Raw genomic sequence first — 12,455 nt, forward strand, 5'->3', positions numbered from 1 at the left:
CTCCGCCTCCCGCGCCGCGGCGCCTCCACTGCAGGTAAGGGCGAGGTCCCGGTGCCGCCGCGGTTCGGGAGGCGGAGCCCGAGCCGAGCCCGAGCCGAGCCGCTGCCCGAGCCTTGCCCGCGTCCGTGCCCGCCGCCGGGCGGGGCCGCCCCTCGCCGAAAGCGTCAGCTCTTCGGGTCCGCGTCCGCGCGGGCGGCGCCTCCTCTGCAGGTAAGGGCGAGGTCCCGGCGCCGCAAAGTTTTGGGAGGGGGGGACTGACGGTCCCTACGCCCCGGGCCTGCGCCTCCGGTAGCTGCAGGCTGCCTGCCCCTCGGCTTCCTCCGCGCCGCCCTCCGCCGTGCGCTCTGCTTGCACCACCGCCCCCGGCTGACCTGTGCCCGGCTCCAGTCCTCGTGTCCCATCCCGGTGGGGGGCGCGTCCGCGGGTTCGCTCAGGGCGTGCAACGGTTAAATCTGCCCCAGCATCAATGTGTTGCTTAAGTTTTTGAGACGTGCATGGGGTAGTGTAAAGAGCGGCAAACCGGGTGGCGGGAGACCTGGATTCAGGTGCGGCCATCGCTAGCGCCAAGTTTCTGAGTGACCTCAGACCAGCCAGTCCTGCCCCGTTTCGACGGCCACACCTGGACCAGGAGGGGTTCGCCAGGATGATCATCTGAAGCGCACGGCTGTCTTGCCGTTTTGTGAGTCAGGGGTACCCCTAAGTGTCTCAGCTCCAGGGCTCCTTGTGGGGTGGAACCCACAGAAGTCAGTCTGGGTGAGGGGGCGTCACATCGCTAGCCAGCAGAAGTTTGGGCTGAGCTTTGTGAGGGGTGTTAAGTCAGTGTCTGGGAAGAGGACGCTGCTGGAGCTTAGAGTCCGGGCCCTGGCTTTTGGTGGCCCCTCTGCCATCCACTGACTGTGTGACCTTGGGCAAGTCCCCTAGTAGTTTTGCCACCGACAAGTGGGGAGGGAGGAATATGCACTAGATGATCCTTGCTGTCCTGCTGTAAACTTTGGAGAGGTGGAATCTTCCAGGTCTATTTAGGGTTAGTTTGGGTAGAGGAAATATTGGGTAGAGAGGAAACATACACCCAGCACTTGCAAATGGGAGTTTAGAAAATAAAGGGATTTGCACGGTGCTTTGGGAGTCCCGAAATAGACATGGCAAGGATTGGTGAATGCTGGCCTTCTCTCCGTCAGTGCTTTGGACCATCATAAAATATTCAACAGCATAATGATTTGTTTTCAGAGTGGCTTATAGATCAGGAAGCGTTTCTGTTTGTGAGTCGGTTATTTTTGTTAAAACCTCAAAATAGTTGTTCCAGGGGTAAAAATGCACTGTTCTAGGGGTCCGACATAGAGGCCAGCATCTACTTGTTTCTAAAGTGATGGGTGAGATGTTTTCCAATCAAGATGATATAGAAAGTCACTCTAAATCAGGCATTCCTTGCTGGGTGTTCAACACAGGCATACTTGGAGAGGCCTACGGTTTGGCAAGTACATGTTTTCCAGGACAAGTGCATTCTGGTGCAGCCACAGCAGAACAACTGTGAGGTACTTAACTGATGTCCTAGAGGTGAGCTTTGTTCTTTTGCCCCATCTTCTGTCCCTCTTGTGCTGCAGTTAGCATCTCCCCAGGGTGTGGGTGAAATCCATTACTACCAAAGGATTCTTGTGGAAGTGATTTTATTATTTTATTTCCTTCCCAGACTTCCCGGTTTTAAGTTTCAAGCATTATGAAATCAGAGGACTGGTAAGAGTGTGCTTTGTGACTGGGGCAGGGAAACAGCAGAGTTGTGGTACATAGGTTTGCCTTTTCCCAGCCATGCTGTGTAGCAGAAGCTAATTTGTCCAGAGCCTTTGACCGCTCAGATGCATTAGAATCGCACCAGTCTTTTCCCTCTTCCTTCTTCAGTGGGTTGGCAAGCACTTTCTTACCACTCGTTCAGGAAGAAACAGGAAAATACCAGTAGGCCCTCCCCTCAAGGAGCTCAGGGTCTAGTGAGGAAGAAAGAGGAACATACCACAGGCCATTCTGGGAGTTCTTTCTTATTTTTTTTTAAATGTTTACTTATTTTGAGAGAGAGAGCACGTGCACACATAGGGGCAGAGAGGGAGAATCCCAAGCAGGATCCATACCATCAGGGTAGAGCTGGATGTGATCCCATGAACCATGAGACCAGGACCTGAGCCGGAATCAAGAGTCAGATGCTCAACCTGCTGAGCCACCCAGGCAATCCACATTGTGGGAGTTCTTACTGGGGACCTCACGAACACTGAGGAGGGGATTCTCACTGGAAACAATGAGGTAGACCGTACCACGGGAGGTGGGAGGGGGAAGAGGATTTCAACAGGTGGTGACAAGTGGAAAGGCCATTTTAGGTCAAGGAACTGGTATGAGTCAGGAGAGCCCGGGGCCCAGATGGAAGACAGCAGGTCTGGTGGAAGCAGGGAGAAGGCAGAAAACTTCAGAAGATAGTGGGAAGAGGCTCAGGAGAGTCGGAATCTGGGCTTGAATCCACACTTGTTGGGGGGATATTGGGCCTCTGAACCTCACTTTTCTCATCTGTAAAAGGGGAATAAGAGTAATTCCAATGCACAGGGTTAAATGAGATCATGTATAAAGTGCCTAACAGTGTTTGCATAACAATAGGTATTTGATAATGGTTTCTTTTACTAAAGTGTTCATTGGCAAGCTCCATAAGTGTTGGTAGACACCACTGAAGTGTATAAATAGTGCCTTTTGTTTTAGCGTGTGTATTGACTTGGAACCTCACCATCAGACTGGAGTTCCTGTAACAATATGATTTGTATTCAGGGGACCTCCTGATTCAAGGGCAGGGGCTTTTTGTTATTTGGGGGGTGCTCAGATCAGACACCGACATCAACAGCAGACAATGTCCTATAAATACTGTTAGGTGGTGGGAGGCCACAGATAGGTTAATCAGAACATGCAATCCCTGTCTCCCACAAGCTCATCACTCCCCCCCCCCCCCCCCCCCCCCCCCCCCGCCCCCCCCCCGGGCTGACAGTCAGGCACGTTTATAAATACATCAGCATTGTCCATATATGCTGGGAACCAGGCACCAGCTCCCATCTGCCTTAGTGTGGGTTGCTAGGGGTCTGTAGGAGCCAAGGAAGGAGACTAGGACAGGAGGGTGAAGAACGACATTGCGATACTTTGTGAACCTATGTATACCACTTAGCAGCCATTATACTGCCCTTCATTTGTTCATGCAACAGTTATTTGTGGAATACCTTCTCTGTGCCAGAGAACTATTCTAGGTGCCCCAGGAATACACTGGAACAAAAGGGAAGACCCTTGTGTTCCTGGAGTTTATTTCCTAGTAGGAGACACATAATAATCAAGTAAATACATAAATAATTACAGGTTGGCTAAGGGCTGGGAAGGAAATGAACAGGGTGATGTGAGAGAAGGTGATGGGGGTGACGGAGGAAGGCCTGTCTGAGTCACTAGGAACTAAAGGAGAGAAGGAGTCAGTTGGGACTAGAGCTGAGGGGGGCGGGGGTGCCATCTGGCTCAGGACGAGGCAACCTGGCCTTGGTATGAGATTGTAGACGCCCGGCCACAACGCCTGGATTTGAATACTGGCCCCCCTGCCAAGTAAATATATTCCATAGTCATGTTATTTAATCTTGTGGACTTCAGTTTCTTCATCTGTAAACTGGGCATAATAATCCTACTTGAAAGAGTTGTTTGGGGATTCAATGAGTTGATATATGTAATGTACTTGAAATAGTGCCAGGTGTGTAGCAAACACTGGATGAAAGTTAAGAGGGTGGGGTGGTGGTGAGGGGAATGGGAAATGCAAAGCCCCAGAGGCCTGAAAAGCTTGGTGTGTTCTCAGACTAGATAGGCCGTGTGCGTGGATATTACCCCCTCGGTGCTTGGGAGACTCCAGAGAGGTTGCCTTCAATACAAACTATGTATTAACAGTCTTTGGGGCACCTGGGTGGTTCGGTTGGTTGGGCACCTGACTCTCGATCTTGGCTGAGGTCATGATCTCACAGTTTGTGAGTTCAAGCCCTGCTATCAGACTCTGTGTTGACAATGCAGAGCCTACTTGGGCTTCTCTCTCTCCCTCTCTCTAAAACTTTTAAAAAATTAAAAAAACAAAACAAAACTATGTTTTAGGAGTTCTGAAAAGAGGAATACCTAGCCACAGCACTGTCCTGCAAAACCAGGCCCCGAGTGGCAGCGTGGCCACTGCTTTGGGAACATCCTCCTGTAGAGCCACTTCTTCAGGATCTCTCTGCCTCCCTCTTTTCATCTCTCTTTCCTTTTCTTACCCTCCCTCTCCTGTCCCTTCCTCCTTTCCTCTGTGTCCCTCCTCCCTCACCTCTTCTCCCTTTCCCCCATCTCCTCTTACTGCGAGCCCTGAAGAGTAGTGCCCCTGGAGTGCTCACTGATGTGCCAAGGAGAAGCATGAGTGGTGTCGCCAAAGCCAGCCTTGCCCCCCACCGTCCCCGCTGTGAGATGCCCCCTGGCCAGTGTCCTCCCCCCCACTCCCACGCTGGAAATTGCATAGCAGGGGCACGTAGTCACCTGTGACCTCACTCTCTCCCTTGATCCCTCTTGACTGAAATCCAGTCACTCACCAAGCCCTGTCATTTTTACTTGCAAAATCTCTCTCAAACGTGTCTCCACCTTTCTATTCTCTCTCTGAATGTTGGTTGGACTTCTGTTTTGTCTAAAGTATGGCCCAGGGACCTCCTGTGGGTCCCTCGTATACGGATAATGAAGTCCACAGTCCTCAGCCTGGCGGACACGATGGGTTGTCTCCATCCTTTTTTTTTTTTTTTTTAAGTTTATTATTTTGAGAGAAGAGAGAAATAGAGTGCAAGTGGGGGAGGGTAGAGAAAGGAAGAGAGAGAGCGTCCCAAGCAGCCTCCACACTGTCAACACACAGCCCGATGAGGGGCTTGAGCTAACGAACCAGGAGATCATGTCCTGAGCCGAAGTTGGACGCTTAACTGCCTGAGCCACCCAGGCGTCCCTCCATCTTTTTTTTTTTTTTTTAATTCTCTAATTTGAGAGAGAAAGAGTGTGTGAATGGGGGAGAGGGACAGAGGGAGAGAGAGAAAGACAGAATCTCAAGCAGGCTCCATGGTCAGCACTGGGGGTGCCTCCCTCCTGCCCTGACATGGTGCTTGATCTCACCACCCTGGGATCATGACCTGAGCCGAAAACAAGACTCAGCTGCTAAACCGCTAAACCATTCACCTAACTGAGCCACCCAGGTGCCCCAGGCTGTCTCCATCTAGTCTCTTAGTGCCCCTCCTCCCTCACCAGGTCCTCCACACTTAATCTCACCCCCAGGTCTCCAGGCCCTTGCCTCTCCACCTGGCCCCTCCCTAGCAGGTACCTCAGCCCAGGTGGTCGTGCCCACGCCTGAGGGCCCAGTTCAGCTGTCTTCCGGATCCCCTCCTCCCAGAGCTCTTATCTGCCCCTGATCTCTCACTGCATTTAGTATCTCTAAATGTAGTACCGTCAACCGTGGAGGATTTTATGTGCAGTCATTTGTGCACGTGGCCATGGCCATGAGAAGTCCCTGAAAGGACAGGCACAATGTCCCTCTTACCTCCACTCCACAGCCCTTCTCACAGAGCTTAGCCCTTGTGCAAGCTTCATATGTGTTTGCTGTACTGGACTGACAAAAGCCTGTGATTTTCCCGAGATCTGAAATGGTTTGAGTCATGCCAGAAATGCGATGCTGATGCTCAGGGCTTGTGGTCCCCAGATGAACCCTCTTGAGGCATTCTGCTGCCTTAAAATGTGGATCCTTCATTTGATGAAGAGTTGATGTAACCTCAAACAGGAGTCTGAATTTTGAATTTAGCTTTCCAATATGGCCTATTTTTAATAAATATATGATGTAAAAAATGAACCTTCAAGCTAGATAAATTGAGCACTATTTATATTATGAAAGGATTCTCCACCATACCGAAAGATCTGGTACGGAAAGCTTTCAAATACCAAACATGCCTGTGTATTTAACACCATTCAGTATATAAAATTTTGATTTATGCATAGCTGTTGTAGCTATATTTCCACTGTAGTCTTAAGACATGCACCAAACTTAATATACATTCACAGAAGCAGAATAATGCCGTCTTAAATTTGTTTTGGTAAGTACAGATTACATTATGCAGCTCTGCAAATATGAGGGTTTTAAAAGTAATGAACTATCTGCCTGAAGGACAATGGGAAGCCCTATTTGGTGCTCGGCCAGTCGACATGAGGGAGGTAGTCATTAATTTCACTGAAGTGACACAGTATTTTCAGGGACCCACCTGACGTTTGGAGACCCTTTTTTGCCAGTGGTTAGAAATGGTTTGGGCTTCCAGTCGTTTCACAAGCTGGCTGATGAATGATGTGTGTGCTTAACACTGGTTCTTTTAGAAAAAGAGAGAAAAAAAAAACCCCCACTAATTACAGGCTAGAAAAGAGATGGTGGCAAATCTAAAAATATGAAAGTCTATTCTTTTGACCTCTCTTGAGGAATTATCTGAAAAGCTCAGCCATTTCAGTAGAAGGGTAACATGGCAAATTTTCAAAATGCTGAACGGAAAGAGCTTCAGAGGAATTCACCCGGATGCAACAGTGCTTAGTTCTCTGAGATTTTGACTTAAGAGAAGACAGATGTGCAGGCAGATGAGAAATGCCGTGCTTCCTGTTCTATGCGTATCCAGAATGTGGGGTGTAGGCTAGCACTTGTTACAACCAGTGATAACAATACCACCCCCCCCCCCAAAAAAAACCCTGCCAGGGTTAAGTTTTGAGCATCAATATAGGTATACTTCTGAGTTACTGCTTTGTTGTTTTCTTTGTTCCAAATGTAGAATTCGGAAGAATGCAAAAGGAAAAGCAATGATTAAAATAAACAGTCTCTGTTCTCTCTGGTTTTCCCTGGAGAAGGACATCAAGCCCAAAGTTCCCCGGGTACTGGAGCATATGCTGTTGGTTCCTGGTGAGGTCAAAGGGTGATGTCCGCATATTGGGAGAAATATGTTCTCCCTCTTTCTTCCTTCCTGGGAGTTGGAGATATTAGCATAGAGGAGCAGGAGGAACGATTTTTTTTTCTGAGCTCATTTCTGGTTAGTTGCAGTACTTCGTTTTTTGTTTGTTTGTTTGTTTTAAACAAAAGCTGTGTAAATAAGTTCCTCAGTGAGAGCACTCCCTGCCTGTATGCTGAAAATCCAGACTCATGCAAAATATTTTACAGGATACTTATCTAATAGTCATAGACTTCAAACAGGGTTGCCAACTCCGGAGATGATCGAGTAGAGCTTTTTCTGGTGCAGGAATTCCCCTAGTGCACCCAGCCTCTCTCTGCTTGGACCTGCCAATCCTCGAGGCATTTCTATTCCATTGTCAGTTGGCTCTGATTATTAGAAAGTTCTTCATTATGCTGCACTGACTCTCCCTGCAGGCTGTGGCTGCCCCATTGGCCTTGATTCTGCCCTTTGAAGCCCCACGCAGAAATCTGTTTCTTCTTCCCCATGATGGCCATTTCTGCCATTGATTGTCCAATCAAAGACAGGGATCAGGTCCGTGAATCTTCACTGCTTCAGTTAGAATGTCCCAGTTTATCCAGTCCCCTGAAAAAGACACAATTGAATTGGACACAATAGCCATGCAGGTGAGGTCTGACCAGCCCGGAGGGGAGCAAGAGCAGGGCAGCCTCACTCCAGAGTCTGTCTTTGCATTTAGCACAACCTGAGGCCCAGTTGGGTTCCTGTGGAACCGCACTCATGCTGGTGTCAGAGAGGCCTGGTGAGCTGTAGAGGAGGGTGTCTGGGACCAGTGGCTGATGTGGAGCGGCTCCGGTTGAGGCAGTGCCCTCTCTGGGACTCAGAGCCCTCGTCAGTCTGATAACGTCTACGGCACTGTATCAGTGTCCTATGGCTGCTGTAACAAATCACTGCAACCTTGGCTTAAAACAGCAGAAATGTATTCTGTCACGGTCCTGGAACCCAGATGTCTGAAATCAAGGTGTCGACAGGGCTGTGCTCCCTCGGAAGGCTCTAAGGAAGAATTTTTTCTTTGCGTCTTCCAGCTTCTGGTGGCTGCTGGCATTCCTTGACTTGTGGCTTCATCACTACTGGCTCTTCCTCCTGTCTGGGTTGAATCTCCCTCTGCCTCACTCTGATTAGGACACTTGTCATTGCTTTTAGGGCCCACCTGGATAATCCAGGATCAGCTCCTTGCCTGAAGACCCTTCACTTAATTGCATCTGCAAAGATCCTTTTTCAAATTAAGGTAACATTTACAGATTCTTGGGATTGGGGTTTGGACATATCTCTTGGGGCACTATTCAGCCTTTGGCCTCTTACTTTCTCTCCTTATGTGACTGCTCTCGATTGTATTTGAGCCCAGCTCTCCAGGGTCCCCAGCCTCAGGTCTCCATTGGGCACATGTCATGTGACTTCCTTTCTTTAGCATCCAGGCTGCTGCTCTGAGGGGCCTCGTTCTGCAGATGTGGGTGGGTTTTTCTGGTCCTTCAGTCTTCACCAGCATGTCCTGGCTGGTCAGTGGAGTTTTTATCAATGGGAAGAAGTTGTGGCTATTAAAATATTCATTACTAATTCTTAGGCGTAGGGGAGATCCCCTAGTGAACGTGCTCTGGATAGAGAAGGGACACAGAAAGGAAGACTTAATGTCCTTGCATTTCCCCTCTAATTCAGTCCGAGATTGGCTCATTGAACTTGAGGGAAATTATTTATATTCTCAGCGCCCAGGTACATATCTCTTTCTGAAAAATAGGGAAGTGCTTCTTCGCAGCTTTCAGAGTGTATTGTAGTGTGATCTTTTTGCCTTTTGGGTAGCCTGTTTCAGAAGTTCCATGGCCCGTTAGGTGGAGTTTTTAGTTGCTACTCGCTGATGCGTTCTCCAAATGCAGCACAAATAAAATATGCTTTTCTCCAAAGAGCGTACGCATCACTTTGTTTGCAGTTGACACGCCAGAGTGCCAAAAAGGCCTCGGGCAAGCAAGAGTGTTGGGTGTGGTGAAGCCCCGTGGTGGAGCTGAGGGGATGCAGCAGGAGGGCGGTGGCTGAGTGGGTCTAGCACTGAACCACTCCACACTTCTACTCGTGACTGTCACCGCTGCCCTGGGATTACTGACTCACACCTACCCAGAGTGTCCTCTTTGACTGCTGCTCCTCTCGGGTCAGTATGCTTTGCTAAGAAAGGTCTCCGCAGGGGGTGGGGAGGAGGGAGGAGACAGATGACTCAGACAGTCCTGCCCCACCTGCAGCTGACAGCAAGTCAGTGTAGGGCCGGGTGCTGCATGTTACAGAGACCCATGGGAGCCCTGCAGAGGGCTGGCCATGCCTTGGGTGAGATCCAGGAAGGCTTCCAGGAGGGACTGGCCTAGAGCAGTAGACTGAAAGTATCCTTAGTTGTATCCCCACTGGGACCCCAGATTGCCCCCTTCCTGGTCATCTGACTAGATTTGACTGAGAAGAACCTCAGGTTTGCAAAGGATCAGAAGGATCAGCTAGTAAGATACTCCAACTGCACTGCTTGGAGCCCTAAGGGCAGGTGTAGGGGAACAGTTCAGAGAACTCTGCCTCTTATTTTGCTTGCTGGGTTTAAAGAACAGTGATTTCCCAACTTGACAAGGCTTGTTTGATGTAGCCACCTAGAAATAGCCCCATATCAGAATGCCCTGCCTTGTCTAGGAAGTCTTTTCCAGGCTGGAGGAGCACCTCCCCAGATGGTGTGACTATGAGGTATTTCCACATAACCTGCCCCACTTGACTGTGAGCTTCCCCCAGGCAGGGGCTGAGCCTGGTTCAGTCCAGAGCCCAGGAGAAGGCCTGGTCCTGGGAGGGCCAGGCTTGGCATATGGTGCTGACTGATGAAATGAAAGACGTGATTATGATGATTGCCTGCCTTGCATCTGGCTCCAGCTGCCCGCAATGCCCTTCACAGTCACCAGTGGTATCCTGGCTATGGCAAGGCCTGTGTGTTTCTGTCTTATACCTGCTTCCGCAGTGGGTCTGGCCTGTCAGCCAAGCACTAGCCATGGGTGGTGCCTGCCCTCTTCACTTTCAGGAGGCAATGAGGCTCTAGACCTAACATTCAGGCTCTGAAGGTGCTTGCTGTCTGTTATCCTGGAACATGGCCAAGGCCACCAGTAAACTTGCTCACTGGGTCTTCCTGGCTCTTCCTTGGTAACCCATAGCCTCAGGGCTAGGGTCAGAGAGGCAGTGGGGCGTGGGCAAAGTGCCTGGGCTTTTGACTCCGTCATACCTGGGTTTGCTAGCTACATGACCTGAGGCACATTATTTACTTGCTTCTTTAATGGACCATCTGCGAGTGTTAAACTTACAGAGGGCCCGAGGAAGACACAGCCACTGTTTTCTACCTATATACGTGGTAAATAGTCAATAATGGTTAATTTCCTTTTTATATTATCTGAAGGGCTATCAAGGGGAATTGAGATAACTTCTAGGGTTAGAGGCGGTCTAAAACCAAACTTTGTTTCCCCCCATCCTTTCCAAATTCCATCAAGCCTTTCAGCCTCCAAATTCCTCCAGCATTGCTAACGTATTTGATTTCTTCCTTTCTTTCACCTGATAATTATCATCAACTCTGTATATTTGAAGAGGTTGCTTCCCCAATCTGGGCCTCAGTTTTTTATCTGTGGACTGGGTTATTTCTAAGGTCCTTAATAGCCTTGGCACTACATTTAATTCCACAACACAGATTGAGCATCCACTCTGTGGAGGGTGAATGTTCTAGACCCCAGGGCACATAGGGATTGAGGCCACAGCCTAGTGTGGGGACAAACAAGCAGAGTGTGTGGTGAAAGCCCTGGTAGGGGATGAATCCAGAGCTAAGGTAATCAGAACCAGAACAGGGAAAGACCAGAGGAATGTATGGGCTCTGCACCCTCAGGGAAGAATTATCTAGAAATGTTTGCTGTGGGCATGAGAGCATTAGTGATGGAGACAGGTTCCTCCCAGGTGGCATTAGGATTTTCGCTTTGAGTTGGAATTATCGATATGGAAAATCCCAGCAGAGATGGCATGTATTAGGGACCTTATTTCCTCTCTTCCTCCTGCTTTCCTGCTAAAAAAAAAAAAAAAAAAAAAAATCCAAATCTCCAGAATATATTGACCTTTATGTATAGAAGCTCTTGGGATACGCAGCATAGTTTAACAAGTATCAGTTGTGTGTCTAACTGAGAAATGTCTAGGAGGTAGATGCAGAATTACATGCCTAAAGAGATTTAATCTATTTTTTGTCATGACTGTGTTCAGAAACTAATTTTCAAAGACAGTTTCAATTTTCCCAGCTGTCTGGATGATAGTTAGAAGCATACAACCTGTGTACTCCCATCCCTTCTCTTGTATTTATTCTGCCCAATTTAATTTGGTTAGATTCTATAAGCGTTTATTGATTGCCTATTAAAAGTTAAGCCCAGTGTTGAGAGGCTATGGGTATGACAGACTATATCACTATCCAGAAGTTTCTTTCCTAGCTGGACTGATAAGACCCAGGAATCAGCAAACAGAGCCATCTATTCACTGGGGAATTGCTGAGTACATTGGTGTGAGTGCCAGGATTTCTGCTCCTGGCAGAGAGATCTGGAGAGAAGGATGGTGAGGTTGGTTCTCAAGGCTTTTGTAGGAGTCTGCATTGGAGATGGGCCAGAGACTGGAAGCAGAGGCAAGGTGCAAGGAAAAGAACAGGTTGGCAGGTGAATTTAGCAAGAGCCAACTTTTCATTCTCAACGCCAGCCCCTCATTCTCATGTCCTGAGAATGAAAATAACATCCAGGTGGCCAATAGACATATGAAAAGATGCTCAATATCACTCATCATCAGGGAAACAAAAAGCAAAACTACAATGAGATACCATCTCACACCTGTCATAATGGCTAGGATCAAAAATATGAGAAACAACAAGTGTTGGTTAGGATGTGGAGAAAAAGGAACCCTCTGGCACTGTTGGTGGGAATGCAAACTGGTGCAGCCACTGTGGGAAAACAATATGGAGGTTCCTCAAAAAATTGAAAATAGAACTATTCTGTGATCAGCAATTGCATTAGTATTTACCCCAAAAATACAAAAACACTAATTCAAAGGGATACATGCATCCCTATGTTTATAGCAGCATTATTTACAGTAGGCAAATTATGAAAGCAGCCCAAATGTCCATCGATATATGAATGGGTAAATATGAGGGTGTGTGTGTGTGTGTGTGTGTGTGTGTGTGTGTGTGTGTGTGTACACTGCGAGATCTCAGCCAAAATAAGACGCTTAACTAACTGAGCCACCCAGTTACACACCCAGTACACACACACACACACACACACACACACACACACACAAGGGAATATTATTTAGCCATGAAAAAAGAATGAAATCTTGCTATTTGCAACAACATGGAAAGAGAGAGTATAATGCTAAGCAAAATAAGTCAATCAGAGAAAGACAAAT

At 48.3% G+C, this 12,455-nt stretch overlaps 1 protein-coding gene across 6 annotated transcripts in view; it reads left to right on the forward strand.

The window, feature by feature from the left end:
* The window catches only part of FRMPD1 (FERM and PDZ domain containing 1), a 139,924-nt gene that overhangs the window by 50,158 nt on the left and 77,311 nt on the right, over window positions 1-12,455 (forward strand). The window contains exon 1 of one of the 6 annotated variants that reach the window (XM_040481718.1): window positions 98-210. The exons of 2 other annotated variants lie outside the window; for them this stretch is intronic. The gene's annotated coding sequence lies outside the window, so the exon portion shown is untranslated. Of the gene's footprint in view, window positions 1-97; window positions 211-238; window positions 680-1,708; window positions 1,732-8,101; window positions 8,263-12,455 lie in introns of those variants that run through there. 3 more of the 6 variants (XM_040481721.1, XM_040481723.1, XM_040481722.1) reach the window with 3 other exon arrangements.

The sequence above is a fragment of the Herpailurus yagouaroundi genome, unplaced genomic scaffold (assembly GCF_014898765.1).
Source record: "Herpailurus yagouaroundi ecotype Mexico unplaced genomic scaffold, PumYag 160, whole genome shotgun sequence".
NCBI classification, from domain to species: Eukaryota; Metazoa; Chordata; class Mammalia; order Carnivora; family Felidae; genus Herpailurus; species Herpailurus yagouaroundi.